The sequence below is a fragment of the Phyllobates terribilis genome, unplaced genomic scaffold (genome assembly GCF_046119375.1).
Source record: "Phyllobates terribilis strain yellow unplaced genomic scaffold, ASM4611937v1 Scaffold_9__5_contigs__length_417890890, whole genome shotgun sequence".
Classification (NCBI taxonomy): Eukaryota; Metazoa; Chordata; class Amphibia; order Anura; family Dendrobatidae; genus Phyllobates; species Phyllobates terribilis.
Genome location: NW_027362769.1, coordinates 287,902,751 through 287,917,194, shown reverse-complemented (window position 1 = coordinate 287,917,194; position 14,444 = coordinate 287,902,751). Strand labels below are relative to the sequence as shown.

Below are 14,444 nucleotides of genomic sequence, written 5' to 3'. Positions count from 1 at the left end.
CTTTTATGACACCGCAAAAATACACAGTGTCAACAACTCATTGTGAGCAAACCGCCTTAGGGTACGTGCACACCATCAGTATTCGCTGCAGGTTGGACACAGAGCACTTGCGCTGCATGCAATCCGCAGCGGCCAGATGTTACAGCATAGTGGATGGATGTGCACAATCCCATGCCCACTGTGCGTCTCCGTGCATCTGCGGATCACCCGCGGACACGGGCATGCGGCCCGTCTTTCCAGACACTAGTCTCCGCAAGAGAAAGTCTATCAGTGCAATGTATAGGGTGCACTGAGCACCTGTGCTGGGTTTGATCAGTCATCCTGTGCAATGAAAACAAGTTATCACCTATGGGATGGGCAATAACTTCTTAGCAGTGATCGTCCAATAGCTGGGACCTGCACTACAGCAAACCGCCAACATGCAGCCCCCATATAGTAACATCATCCACTTTTCTTTGCCCCCAACATACATCCTCAAAGCGCTCAAACCTAATCCTATGTACAAAAAGAATCATCTCCTTCCCATCTCCGCACAGAGCCAGTGTGCAGCCTCAGCCCTCCCAGGAGCTCGTCCTCAGCAGCACAGAGCCGCTTCCTGGTGCCGGAGGCCCCGCCCCTTCCGGTGACGTCATTATCACATGAGCTGCTTCCCGTTAGACACGACCTGGACTCTACCTCTGCACCGAGGCGCTAAGGCAGTCGGGAAGTGTAGGCCTTGGCGGGCTATGGGAGAGGTGTGCGATCTCTAATGGCCGGCACTCTGGGACCACGGGGATCTACGACTAAGGTCAGGGGGCTGCTGCGGGCGCTGAGTGTGTGAGGGGGAGGGACACGTGGTGGGGGGTCCGGGCCGTGAGAGCCGCGCTATAGTGGACGTGCCGGAGCCTTTGTCCTCTGCCACCTCCGTGCCCCGCCGTGCGGCCTCTTCTTCAGTGTGCGGCCTCTTCTTCAGTGTGCGGCCTCTTCTTCTTGAGCGTGCGGCGGCGGCCTCTTCTTCTTCTTCTTGTTGTTGTTGTTGTTGTTGTGGAGCGTGCGGCGGCCTCTTCTTGTTGTTGTTGTTGTTGTGGAGCGTGCGGCGGCGGCCTCTTCTTCTTCTTCTTGTTGTTGTTGTGGTGGAGCGTGCGGCGGCGGCCTCTTCTTCTTGTTGTTGTTGTGGTGGAGCGTGCGGCGGCGGCCTCTTCTTCTTGTTGTTGTTGTTGTGGAGCGTGCGGCGGCGGCCTCTTCTTCTTGTTGTTGTTGTGGTGGAGCGTGCGGCGGCGGCCTCTTCTTCTTGTTGTTGTTGTTGTGGTGGAGCGTGCGGCGGCCTCTTGTTGTTGTTGTTGTTGTGGTGGAGCGTGCGGCGGCCTCTTGTTGTTGTTGTTGTTGTGGAGCGTGCGGCGGCCTCTTCTTGTTGTTGTTGTTGTGGAGCGTGCGGCGGCGGCCTCTTCTTCTTCTTGTTGTTGTTGTGGTGGAGCGTGCGGCGGCGGCCTCTTCTTCTTCTTGTTGTTGTGGTGGAGCGTGCGGCGGCGGCCTCTTCTTCTTGTTGTTGTTGTGGTGGAGCGTGCGGCGGCGGCCTCTTCTTCTTGTTGTTGTTGTGGTGGAGCGTGCGGCGGCGGCCTCTTCTTGTTGTTGTTGTTGTGGTGGAGCGTGCGGCGGCGGCCTCTTCTTCTTGTTGTTGTTGTGGTGGAGCGTGCGGCGGCGGCCTCTTCTTCTTGTTGTTGTTGTGGTGGAGCGTGCGGCGGCGGCCTCTTCTTCTTGTTGTTGTTGTGGTGGAGCGTGCGGCGGCGGCCTCTTCTTGTTGTTGTTGTGGTGGAGCGTGCGGCGGCGGCCTCTTCTTGTTGTTGTTGTGGTGGAGCGTGCGGCGGCCTCTTGTTGTTGTTGTTGTTGTTGTGGTGGAGCGTGCGGCGGCCTCTTGTTGTTGTTGTTGTGGTGGAGCGTGCGGCGGCCTCTTCTTCTTGTTGTTGTTGTTGTTGTGGTGGAGCGTGCGGCGGCCTCTTCTTCTTCTTCTTGTTGTGGAGCGTGCGGCAGCCTCTTGTTGTTGTTGTGGAGCGTGCGGCAGCCTCTTCTTCTTCTTGTGGAGCGTGCGGCGGCCTCTTGTTGTTGTTGTGGAGCGTGCGGCAGCCTCTTCTTCTTGTTGTGGAGCGTGCGGCGGCCTCTTCTTCTTCTTGTTGTTGTTGTTGTGGAGCGTGCGGCGGCCTCTTCTTCTTCTTCTTGTTGTTGTGGAGCGTGCGGCGGCCTCTTCTTCTTGTTGTGGAGCGTGCGGCGGCCTCTTGTTGTTGTTGTGGAGCGTGCGGCGGCCTCTTCTTCTTCTTGTTGTTGTGGAGCGTGCGGCGGCCTCTTGTTGTGGAGCGTGCGGCGGCCTCTTGTTGTTGTTGTGGTGGAGCGTGCGGCGGCCTCTTCTTCTTGTTGTTGTTGTTGTTGTGGTGGAGCGTGCGGCGGCCTCTTCTTCTTCTTCTTCTTGTTGTGGAGCGTGCGGCAGCCTCTTGTTGTTGTTGTTGTGGAGCGTGCGGCAGCCTCTTCTTCTTGTGGAGCGTGCGGCGGCCTCTTGTTGTTGTTGTGGAGCGTGCGGCAGCCTCTTCTTCTTGTTGTGGAGCGTGCGGCGGCCTCTTCTTCTTCTTGTTGTTGTTGTTGTTGTGGAGCGTGCGGCGGCCTCTTCTTCTTCTTGTTGTTGTTGTGGAGCGTGCGGCGGCCTCTTCTTCTTGTTGTGGAGCGTGCGGCAGCCTCTTGTTGTTGTTGTGGAGCGTGCGGCGGCCTCTTCTTCTTCTTGTTGTTGTGGAGCGTGCGGCGGCCTCTTGTTGTGGAGCGTGCGGCAGCCTCTTGTTGTTGTTGTGGAGCGTGCGGCGGCCTCTTCTTCTTCTTCTTCTTCTTCTTCTTCTTCTTCTTGTGGAGCGTGCGGCGGCCTCTTCTTCTTCTTCTTCTTCTTGTGGAGCGTGCGGCGGCCTCTTCTTTTTCTTCTTCTTGTTGTGGAGCGTGCGGCGGCCTCTTCTTTTTCTTCTTCTTCTTGTGGAGCGTGCGGCGGCCTCTTCTTTTTCTTCTTCTTGTTGTGGAGCGTGCGGCGGCCTCTTCTTCTTGTTGTTGTTGTTGTGGAGCGTGCGGCGGCCTCTTCTTCTTGTTGTTGTTGTTGTGGAGCGTGCGGCGGCCTCTTGCTGTTGTTGTTGTGGAGCGTGCGGCGGCCTCTTGCTGTTGTTGTTGTGGAGCGTGCGGCGGCCTCTTGCTGTTGTTGTTGTGGAGCGTGCGGCGGCCTCTTGCTGTTGTTGTTGTGGAGCGTGCGGCGGCCTCTTGCTGTTGTTGTTGTGGAGCGTGCGGCGGCCTCTTGCTGTTGTTGTTGTGGAGCGTGCGGCGGCCTCTTGCTGTTGTTGTTGTGGAGCGTGCGGCGGCCTCTTGCTGTTGTTGTTGTGGAGCGTGCGGCGGCCTCTTGCTGTTGTTGTTGTGGAGCGTGCGGCGGCCTCTTGCTGTTGTTGTTGTGGAGCGTGCGGCGGCCTCTTGCTGTTGTTGTTGTGGAGCGTGCGGCGGCCTCTTGCTGTTGTTGTTGTGGAGCGTGCGGCGGCCTCTTGCTGTTGTTGTTGTGGAGCGTGCGGCGGCCTCTTGCTGTTGTTGTTGTGGAGCGTGCGGCGGCCTCTTGCTGTTGTTGTTGTGGAGCGTGCGGCGGCCTCTTGCTGTTGTTGTTGTGGAGCGTGCGGCGGCCTCTTGCTGTTGTTGTTGTGGAGCGTGCGGCGGCCTCTTGCTGTTGTTGTTGTGGAGCGTGCGGCGGCCTCTTGCTGTTGTTGTTGTGGAGCGTGCGGCGGCCTCTTGCTGTTGTTGTTGTGGAGCGTGCGGCGGCCTCTTGCTGTTGTTGTTGTGGAGCGTGCGGCGGCCTCTTGCTGTTGTTGTTGTGGAGCGTGCGGCGGCCTCTTGCTGTTGTTGTTGTGGAGCGTGCGGCGGCCTCTTGCTGTTGTTGTTGTGGAGCGTGCGGCGGCCTCTTGCTGTTGTTGTTGTGGAGCGTGCGGCGGCCTCTTGCTGTTGTTGTTGTGGAGCGTGCGGCGGCCTCTTGCTGTTGTTGTTGTGGAGCGTGCGGCGGCCTCTTGCTGTTGCTGTTGTGGAGCGTGCGGCGGCCTCTTGCTGTTGCTGTTGTGGAGCGTGCGGCGGCCTCTTGCTGTTGCTGTTGTGGAGCGTGCGGCGGCCTCTTGCTGTTGCTGTTGTGGAGCGTGCGGCTTCTTCTTCCCTCTTCTTCTTTCTTCTTCCCTCTTCTTCTTTCTTCTTCCCTCTTCTTCTTTCTTCTTCCCTCTTCTTCTTTCTTCTTCCCTCTTCTTCTTCCCTCTTCTTCTTCCCTCTTCTTCTTTCTTCTTCTTTCTTCTTCCCTCTTCTTCTTTCTTCTTCCCTCTTCTTCTTTCTTCTTCCCTCTTGACGCTGCATGCACTTGTATCAGTCAGGTTCAGCTTGGTTCCGTTGTGTTTTTGGATGGCTCCGCATGAGCTCTTGTTTCCGGAAACAAACGCTGGTGTGAATGTGGCCTACGGATGTGATTCAATGTTCAGGTTAATGTTTTGCAGTTTGTGAAGCCAGAGTTATGAATAATACCAGAGTATGGACACATCCTCTGGGGTGAAATGCACATGTTGCAGGTTTGATGGGGATCTTGCTCAATGTTTCTTCATCAAAATCTGCTTGAGTTGCAACAAAATCCATTTCAAAATATACATGTGACTTTTCCCCGATGAATTGCTATGGGTGCAGTCAGCAATCGTTCTGCACATGTGGGGATTTTATGCTATGTTCGCGCTTTGCGTCAATCCTGCAAATTTTTATTTTTGCAGAAATTCTGCCTTATTTAAAGTGATCTTCTCAACTTTGAAAGTTATCCCCTAACCATTAATAGATAGGTGATAACATTGTGATTTACTCAGGATACGACCACTGGGACCTCATGTAGCCAGAGTACCAGAGAGCCCCATGTGAATGGAGCGGAGGTTGATCATGCACTCTGCTTAAATTACTGAAGCACTATGCTCAGGGTAGTCTTCTGCACCCCCATTAGAAAGAATTGAGCAGCAATACGCATGGTTGACCTCCACTCCTTTCAGCTGAGGCTCTTCAAACCTAGCCCCAGCAGTCGGTCCCCCAGAGGTCAAAAAGTTACCCCATGGATAGAGAATAATTTTCAAACTTGAGGATACCCCTTTACTAGATCAAGCAATGTGGATGTGATTTTATGAAGACACTTTGCCTGTTAATTTTTTTCCTGTAAGCTTCTTTATGGATCCTTCAAAAATCACATCTCATCTAAATGTTTGTTTTGGTGTAAAAAGCTTTGCCTCAGGAGACATAAATTGAGATGCTGCTGATTGGAACTCTGTAGCCCCAGACCGTTTATGCTGTACATTCTCTGCAACATGTGGATCTTTAGCAAATTCTCTTCTGCAATGCAGATTTTGACCCTGATACCTCAATATTACCAGTTAACAGGACTCTGTCAGCACAGAATGACTGTTCAAACCAAGTACAGGTGCTTCACGGCGGGGCCAATCATTTATATACTCCTTCTCAACTGCTTGGTTTGAAAATCCCTCAAACAAGAAATGAGACTCTTGTCTGATCACAAAAAGCGTTTATAAGCTGTGATGCTTGCAAAAGCGGGTGCTACTAGGTACTAAGCATGTGGGATGTCCAAACCTTCGAATCGGCCCATTTTCCTTTTTGTAATTTTTAAAATGTAAAAAATAACGAGGTGTGTATATGTATGTATGTGTATATATAATATATATATATATTTTTTTTTGGGCCAAAAATACAAAGGAAATGTGTCATTAACGTTAGCCCTTTTTTAGAGATCATTTCATCTTCAACTTGCTTAACTGTTCACAATAACAGTAATTTTGACCAAGGGTCTCCAAGTTTCTGACTTGGCAGTAAGTAATAAAAATGCCTTAAAACATTCTCTTGCTCTCATTATTCTGGCATTTGGAAAATATTAACCCCTTTAAAGCCTGGGGCGTATTAGCACGCCCTAGTCCATCACACTCGGTTCAGTGAGGGCTCCGGCGCTGAGCCCATTCTGAACCGGGCACATGTCAGCTGACATGTGCCTGCAACAGCCGCGGGTGGAATCACAATGCACCCGCGGCTGTTAACCAGTTAAATGCCGCTGTCAATCTCTGACCGCAGCATTTAATAGTTTCACACCGGAAGCACAGCATTAGCCCTGCCCATCGTTGACCCTCTCACGTGATCACGGGTCATTGATGGGTGGGCATGAAAACCCTGGGTCTGCAGCAGACCCCAGTGGATGTCATGTACTGATCGCTATGAGTGTCACCTAGTTGTCGGTGCTCATAGCACAGGGCCATTTCTGCTACATAGAGGTGACCTGCTCATTACCTCTATGTAGCAGAAGCGATCAGACAAGTGCTGCTTCTAGTCTCCTATGGAGATTATAGAAGCAAGCAAAAAGTGTGTGGGGGGAAAAAAAAAAAAAACACTGTGGTGTTGTTTTTTTTTTTCCCCGTATATGATATGGTAAAATCAGAAATGTCGTTCAAAAGTACAACTTGTCCCGCAAAAAATAAGCCCTCACACGGCCATATTGACCAAAAAATAAAAGTGCTATGGCTCTGGGAACAAGGGGAGCAAAAAAAAACGAAAATGCAAAAGCGGAAAATCCCAAGGTCCTTAAGGGGTTAAAAATTATGGTAATCCTAATTGACCTAAAGCTGGAGAGCTTTATTCTGATTTCATGTCGGATATAGAGAAAAACATGCATATGTGTCTTTTTATATAGTGTATGTAAACGTCTGGTTTCAACTGTACATATACCCTACACTCCCTGACAAAGTTATGTCGCTTCTCCATGTTATGTAAATAAAAGCTTATAACCTGACGTTAAATTCATCCATTGGTTTTATAAATTACTCTTTTGAAAGCTGAAACCCTCCCAAATTTGGTTTCGGTTAAGAAAATAAATTGGCATCAATGCTGAAATATTGATCATTTAATGAACACAGAATGGTCAGATTTTGACAAGACAAAAGTTTTGCCGCCCACAGAAAGTAATGTGATAATTTGTTTGAATATCTTAAGGCTATGTGCCCACGATGCAGAAATGCTCCGGATTTTTCCTGAGCGTTTCTGCATCTCCCTGGCAGAAAAAACGCATGCGGATTCTACATGCGTTTTCCTGCCAGGGACAAGCGGATGTGAAGCTTTCTTCACTTGCATTTCCGCATGCGTGTTGACAAGCGCTTTCCAAGCAATTTTAGCATCACTTGGAAAATGCTTGACAACTTGGTCACACTATATAAATCCATGCAACCGGCATGGATTTATATAGTATGACAGTAAAAGAATGTTAAAAAATCTATATATATAATTGTCTTATCCTGTCTGTCTGTCCAGGAAATCCCGCGTCGCTCATTGGTCCGGCAGCCGCCAATCAGCGCCGCGGGATTTCTGAAAAAATATGGCGGCCGTTAGCGGCTCATCTGCGGGACTTAGCTCAGCGGCGATGCAGCCGGGAGATGAGCGCCGCGAGGCGCTCATCTCCCGGCCGGTAACAGCAGAAGGACCCCGACCGCCGGACCCATCTGCGGGACGGAGATGCAGCCGGGAGATGAGCGGCGCGAGGCGCTCATCTCCTGGCCGGTAGCAGCGGAAGGACCGCCGGCGTCGCTAACCTCCATGCGGAACGGAGGAGCGGCGCTGCGGGTCGGGATACTTCTGCTGCGAGCGCCCGCTCATGTCCCGGGTTCTCGCAGCCGAAGTAGCCGCACAGGCAGCCGCTCCCCGGTCCTCACCAAGACGATTCGATGATTGGTCGCGGTCTTCGGACCCGACCAATCACTGATCTTAGCGCAAAAGTTAAATACCGCTGTGCTGATTGGTCGTGGACGCTGCCCGTGACCAATCACCGATTTGGGCGCCACATTTAAATATCGTCCGCGGCCAATCAGCACAGCGGTGTTTAAATGTGGAATCAAGATCGGTGATTGGTCGCGGCCGATATTTAAATTTGGTGTACAAATCGGTGATTGGTCGCGGTCTTGGCCCATCACCGATTTGTGCTGCACATTTAAATAGCGGCCGCGACCAATTGGATGTCAGCGCCGCTCCCCGGTCCTCCCTTCACACCCTTGCCGCATGGATGTCAGCGGCGCTGCCTGTGCGGATACTTCCGCTGCGAGAACCCGGGACATGAGCGGGCGCTCGCAGCAGAAGTATCCCGACCCGCAGCGCCGCTCCCCGGTCATCCCTTCACACCCTAGCCGCTGATGTCCCCACAGTATCCGCATGGTGTTACAAAGGTCCGGACATTTGTGTTAAAAATCGCTGATTGGTCGCGGGCAGCGCCAGCGACCAATCACCGATTTGGGCGCCAAATTTAAATATCGGCCGCGACCAATCACCGTTCTTGGCTCCACATTTAAACACCGCTGTACTGATTGGTCGCGGACGCTATTTAAATGTGGCGCCAAAATCGGTGATTGGTCGCGCCCAGCGTCGGCGACCAATTAGCACAGCTGTGTTTAAATGTGGAGCCAAGATCGGTGATTGGTCGCGGGCAGCGCCAACGACCAATCAGCGATTTTTAACACAAATGTCCGGACCTTTGTAACACCATGCGGATACTGTGGGGAGATCAGCGGCTAGGGTGTGAAGGGAAGACCGGGGAGCGGCGCTGCGGGTCGGGATACTTCTGCTGCGAGCAGTCGCTCATGTCCCGGGTTCTCGCAGCGGAAGTATCCGCACAGGCAGCGGCGCTTCCCGGTCCTCACTAATACGATTCCGCTACCCGCTCCTCACCAATACGATTCGCTGATTGGTCGCGCTCTCCGCACGCGACCAATCAGTGATCTTGGCGCTAAAGTTAAACACCGCTCTGCTGATTGGTCGCGGTTGCCTAACGCGACCAATCAGCGATTTGGGCGCCAAATTTAAGCGCCGCTCGGCTAATTGCGCCCCGTCGGCCGCATACCTATTCTAGAATACCCGATGCGTTCGAATCGGGCCACCATCTAGTAAATATTATACTTACCTTCTGATGGCCCCTGGAGTCCTCTGTCACTGCATGCCGGCAGCTCGCGGTAGACTTAAGGACCTGCCGACGTCAGCGGTTGCGTGACCCATCACATGACTAATTTACGTCACCGCAGGTCCTTGAGTCCACCGGCAAGGGAAGTATAATATTTTTTATTTTTTTATTTTTTTTTTTTTTTTACAGGTTCTATGGTACCCGGGTACCATCCGTACATTGAAACGCATGGATTCCGCATGTACAGATGCAGTGATGCATAATCCATGCGTTCCAATGCAAGTCAATGGCGACGAAAACGCCGCAATTCCGCAAAATTGGTAGTGCTGCGTATTTTTCCGCAATGATGATCCGCAGCGGAAATTTCCGCAGCATGTGTACAGCACGTGCACAGCACATGCGGATTATCATTGGGGAACATGGCAGGCCTTCTACCAAGCCTTTTTTAAGCGTTTCTGCAGCGGAATTGCCGCTGCGGAAACGCTTACAAAAACGCATAGTGGGCACACAGCCTAAAATACAAATATATGTTGCATAACATTGGTGAATAAAGTTGTGGTGCTATTAGTCATATTTAATATTTTGTGTGACTTCCATGAGCTTGAAGGACTGCATCCATGCGGTTCAACAATGATTCATACAATTTATTAATGAAGTCATCAGGAATAGCAAAGAATGCAGTCTTACATGCCTCCCAGAGTTCATCTAGATTCTTTGGTTTTGTCTTCCAAGCTTCCTCTTTCATCCTACCCCAAACATGCTCAATGATGTTCATGTCTGGTGACTGGGCTGGCCAGTCCTTGAGCACCTTGATCTTTTTTGCCTGGGGGAACTTTGTTGTAGAGATGGATGTATGAGATGGAGCACCATCCTGCTGCAGAATTTGACCCCTTTTATGATTTGGAATGTAAGAGGTAGCTAATACTTCTTAATATTTTAGGCTATTGATATTGCCTTCCACCTTGCAAATGTTTCGCACACCCCCATACTGAATGTAACCCCAGACCATGATCTTTCCACTAAATTTACCTGTTTTCTGGGTGTACTTTGGATCCATACGGGCTCCAGGAGGTCTCCTGCAGTATTTGCGGCGGCTGTGGTGTAATTCTAACTGAGATTCATCAGAGAAATCCACCTTCTGCCACTTTTCCAGCGTCCATCTGTTTAGCAGGCTGTGGGACTTTGCAAATGCCACACGGTTTTTTATTTGCCTTTTTGTTTAGTGCTGGCTTCTTGGCACTGATTCGACCATGGAGGCCATTTCGAGACAGAATCCTACAAACTGTTCTAGTTGACACAGGGACTTGAGATGACCAGGCCTGTTGGAGCTCTGCTGCAGTGGAAGAGGGGCTTGCTTTAGATTTTCTAACCAACAAACGTTCCTCTTGAGCAGTTGTCATGCCGGGGTCTGCTGGACCTGGGCTTGTCAAACACATCTCCAGTCTCTTCAAATCTTTTTTTTTTTAATTCTTTGTACTTGACACTGAGACACATTAAAGGTGCCAGCCACCTCTGCAGTGGATCTGGTCTTCAGCCTCTTGATAATCAAGGCTTTGGTCACAGGGTGGATTTTTGGCATGTTGTCAGAGCACAAGTTACAGTTCAAGTGAAGGTCTGGGGTGCTGGGTTTCTTTTTATACACACCCACTAATTAACCGATATTTACTGGGCACTGGTGAGGATGAAAACTAGGATTGGGTGCATTATATGACCAGGCAACAACTTTTGTCCAAAACGCTGTTCTAATGCCGCACTTTTGTTGTCTGAAATAAGTAAAGAAAGGAGCGCAAATAGAGCTGTTATCCCATAGACAACAGTAAAAATAAAAGGGTAATTGCTCACCTTTGTGGGTTGTGAAATGCACAACTCATGAGAAAGTTGCTATGGGCTCTGTACCTTAAGAAGTGGACGGGACGTCTATGAAACGCTGTCTTTTATAGCTTTTACAGTCTCCATTAAATGCTGGGAACATTATCCATCTCTGCCATATATATATATTTCTTCATGGAGGAGTGCTGTTATTAATGGCACCTTTTTTATCTGTATACTAAGCACTTTTGTTGTCGGTACATGTGAATCCACCGCATATGACACTTCAATCGGTCAAAATCTGCAGCAGAGACTAGTGTGTCCGCTACAGAAATTGACACGCTGCGGGTGAGTTTGGGTACGAGGCCACGGTCAGGAGCCGCTGCAGGTTTGACGCAGCGTGGTTAGTTATAAAGCGTCAAACCCGCAGCGTCCAGCTGTTACAACATAGTGGATGGGATCACCCGTGGACACTGACATGCGGCGCGTCTTTCAGGACGTCAATTTCTCTTGCGGAGTCGCTTGTCTCCGCAACAGAAATTAGACCAGTAGAATGTATTGAATGCGGTAAATACACATGGTTCAGTGAACACATGTGGATTTACCTGCGTTAAATAGAATGCAATGTTTTGGACGCTGCAAAAAAATATACGTCCAAAGCGCTGCTACATCCTGGATCACGAAAATGGCGTGGGCTCCCACGTAATTTTTATAACCAGCAGAGGGAAAGCCGACCGCTGGGGGCTATTAGTAGCCAGGGAAGGGGCCATTAGCCAACAATGTTCCCTGGCTATTAATATTAAATTGTTTAGCCTTTACTGGCTAGATTGCAGGGGGACCACAGAAAAAAATTGACGTGGGGCCCCCCTATAAAATTGAACCAGCAAAGGCTAAACTAGACAGCTGCGGGCTGATATTAATAGCCAGGGAAGGGACCATGGATACTAGCCCCATCCGCGGCTATTAATATCGCCACTCAGCAGTCCCAGAAAATGGCTACTCCATAAGATGTGCCAAATCTGGCGCTTAGTCTCTGCTCTTCCCACTGTTCTGTAGCGGTGGCAGGGGGTAATGGGGTTGGGGGTTCACATCTGCCTTGTATTGGCGGCTGATGTGAAGCCCAGGGTAGTAATGGAGGGCGTCTATAAGACGCCCCCATTACTAACCGCATAGTAAAATGGTCGCCTCTTTCTCAATAAGACACGGACAGAATAAAGTGTTTTAATGAAATAAAAAACACACTGTTCTACAATTATTTTCAGGAGCCCTCGATCTCCTGAAGGAAAAAAAAAACAAAACGGAAAATAACCATATTACTCACCTCTGTCGACGGCTTACTCCACGATTATGCCTAGTGTCCCATGGCGATCTGGGTCACTTCTACAGCAGTGACATCAGAAATCACTGATGTCACTGCTGTAGAATGTAGAAGACAGCATTATATAATGACAGGGAATGTAAAATCACTCCTGTCAGTATACATGCTGCAGGAGATCACTGGGGTTCATCTGCTGATAAGCCCCGGTGAGCTTACCACCCTGGGCGCATTCTTGCCAATGTTCCCAGGGTGAGATCAGCTGATGGTCACGTGACCGATCAGCTGATCGCTGGCGTCACCGATCAGCTGATGGTCAGGTAGCTGATCGCTGGTGTTACCGCAGGTCCTGGCAGCTCGCGAGCCTGCTGGCCGTGGGGGAGAGAACATCGCTGGGGACCTGCCAGAAAGGTCAGTATATATTTTTACTTTTTTATATATATATATATATATATTTTTTTTTTGACCGCGGGCTGGTCAGGGCAGACTACTGCTCCACCCGTCCATGTGCCTCTCGCTGTTATCAGCGGGAACGGCGGTCGGATGAGAGGAGATATAGTCCTCTCCCGACCCGGGTACCACCTGCAGCGCATTTTCAGCATGACTTTGCGCCCATTGACTTTCATTGAAACACAGAAAATCCGCAGGTATAGATATTTTACCTGTGGGTTTGCTGCGATTCAATGGGCACAAAGTTGTTGCAGAATCTTGCAATAAATGGTAATGCTGCGTTTTTTACCGCAATGCTAATCCGGAGCGGATATTTCCACAGCATGTGCTATACCAGCAATGCCTATTAACAAGCATTTTAAAGCGTTTCCGCAGCGGGAAAACTGCCACGGAAACACATTAAAAACGCATCGTGTGCACATAGCCTTAGATCTAATTTACAGGCTTTTTTTTTTTTTTAACCATGTAATAAAAATATTGATCAAAATCACATTCACAATGGGAATTTTCATAAAAAAAAAACTTCATGTGGGCTTTCCAACCGTGTCGCGGGTAAGACACTCAAGACTGAATTTGTGCACTGTTTTTCACATAGAAATGCCAGTGCTGCAGTGTGCGGAACATGTGATCAGTTTCCCAGGGGAACTAAAACATAAGTTTTTGTAAACATAAAAGTTTGATCAATCTCCATTTCTCAGTTTAAAAACAGTGTTTGATATTCATTACTGCAGCCAGCTTGTGCAGTATATACAGGCACAGCCACTGAGCCCAGTGATTGGCTGCAGTGGTCACATACATGCTCTGTAGGTGTGCGGTCATTGCTGGAGCCGGAGAAGGTGGCACTGCTGTTTATTTTCATCATCTGCAATCCATTAATGCAGCATCCGTTGTCGTCTATTTCTAATTGATCCTGCAAGAAAACGGATCTTGCAGAGATCAGTTAGTGAATAATAGACTAAAATGTTGTTAGCACAACTTTTTTCCTAATTGATTTCTGCTGAATCATTACTGGACATGTGAACATAGCCTTAAAGGGAATCTGTCAGCAGGTATTTGTGAACTCATGTGAGAGCAGCATAATGCAGGTAAAGAGATCCTGAATCCAACAATGTATCACTTGGTTTACTGGGGCCAATAGTTCTGACACAATCAGCTTTTAGATTTAGAAAAAAGCAGAACTAAGAATGCTAACCCCGCCCACACCGCAGCTAACCCCGCCCACACCGCAGCTAACCCCGCCCACACCACAGCCTGTATGTACAAAATCCATACATAGTGAGGTGCTCATCACAGGAGGGTGCGCTGCCTGACTAGTCCAGCAAAGTTCACCTCTTAGTGATAAATCCTTCACAGTTAATAAACAGCATACACTTTGACAAGTGACACAACCCTGAATTCTGTGTTTCAGATTACATAGCAGAAACCTCCTTATAGATAGTGGTAGGTGAAACACTGCTTTGGTCTAAAGCTATTACTCAAAGCTCCCTCCATGCTCAGCACTGTCAGCTTGTGCCCTCCCCACAAGAAGAGGGGTATGTGCCACCTATGTAATTGTGAACCTAATCTTACAAGTGGCTCAATGTTATGTACCAATAAGTTTCAACTCGACTGACAGTAAAACAATCCCCCACTCAGGTCTTTCAACTGTATATATGCAAATACACTGCTCAAAAAAATAAAGGGAACACTCACATAACACATCCTAGATCTGAATGAATGAAATATTCTCATTGAATACTTTGTTCTGTGCAAAGTTGAATGTGCTGACAACAAAATCACACAAAAATCATCAATGGAAATCAAATTTATTAACCAATGGAGGCCTGGTTTTGGAGTCACCCCCAAAATTAAAGTGGAAAAACACACTACAGGCTGATCCAACTTTGATGT

General features: G+C 49.4%; 1 protein-coding gene across 1 annotated transcript in view; it reads left to right on the top strand.

Annotated features, from left to right (window-relative positions):
- The first annotated feature begins 599 nt into the window (after positions 1-599).
- SLC39A10 (solute carrier family 39 member 10) overlaps positions 600-14,444 on the top strand; it is a 47,348-nt gene continuing 33,503 nt past the window's right edge. Inside the window, exon 1 of the mRNA XM_073647874.1 lies at positions 600-787. The gene's annotated coding sequence lies outside the window, so the exon portion shown is untranslated. The remainder of the gene's footprint in view (positions 788-14,444) is intronic.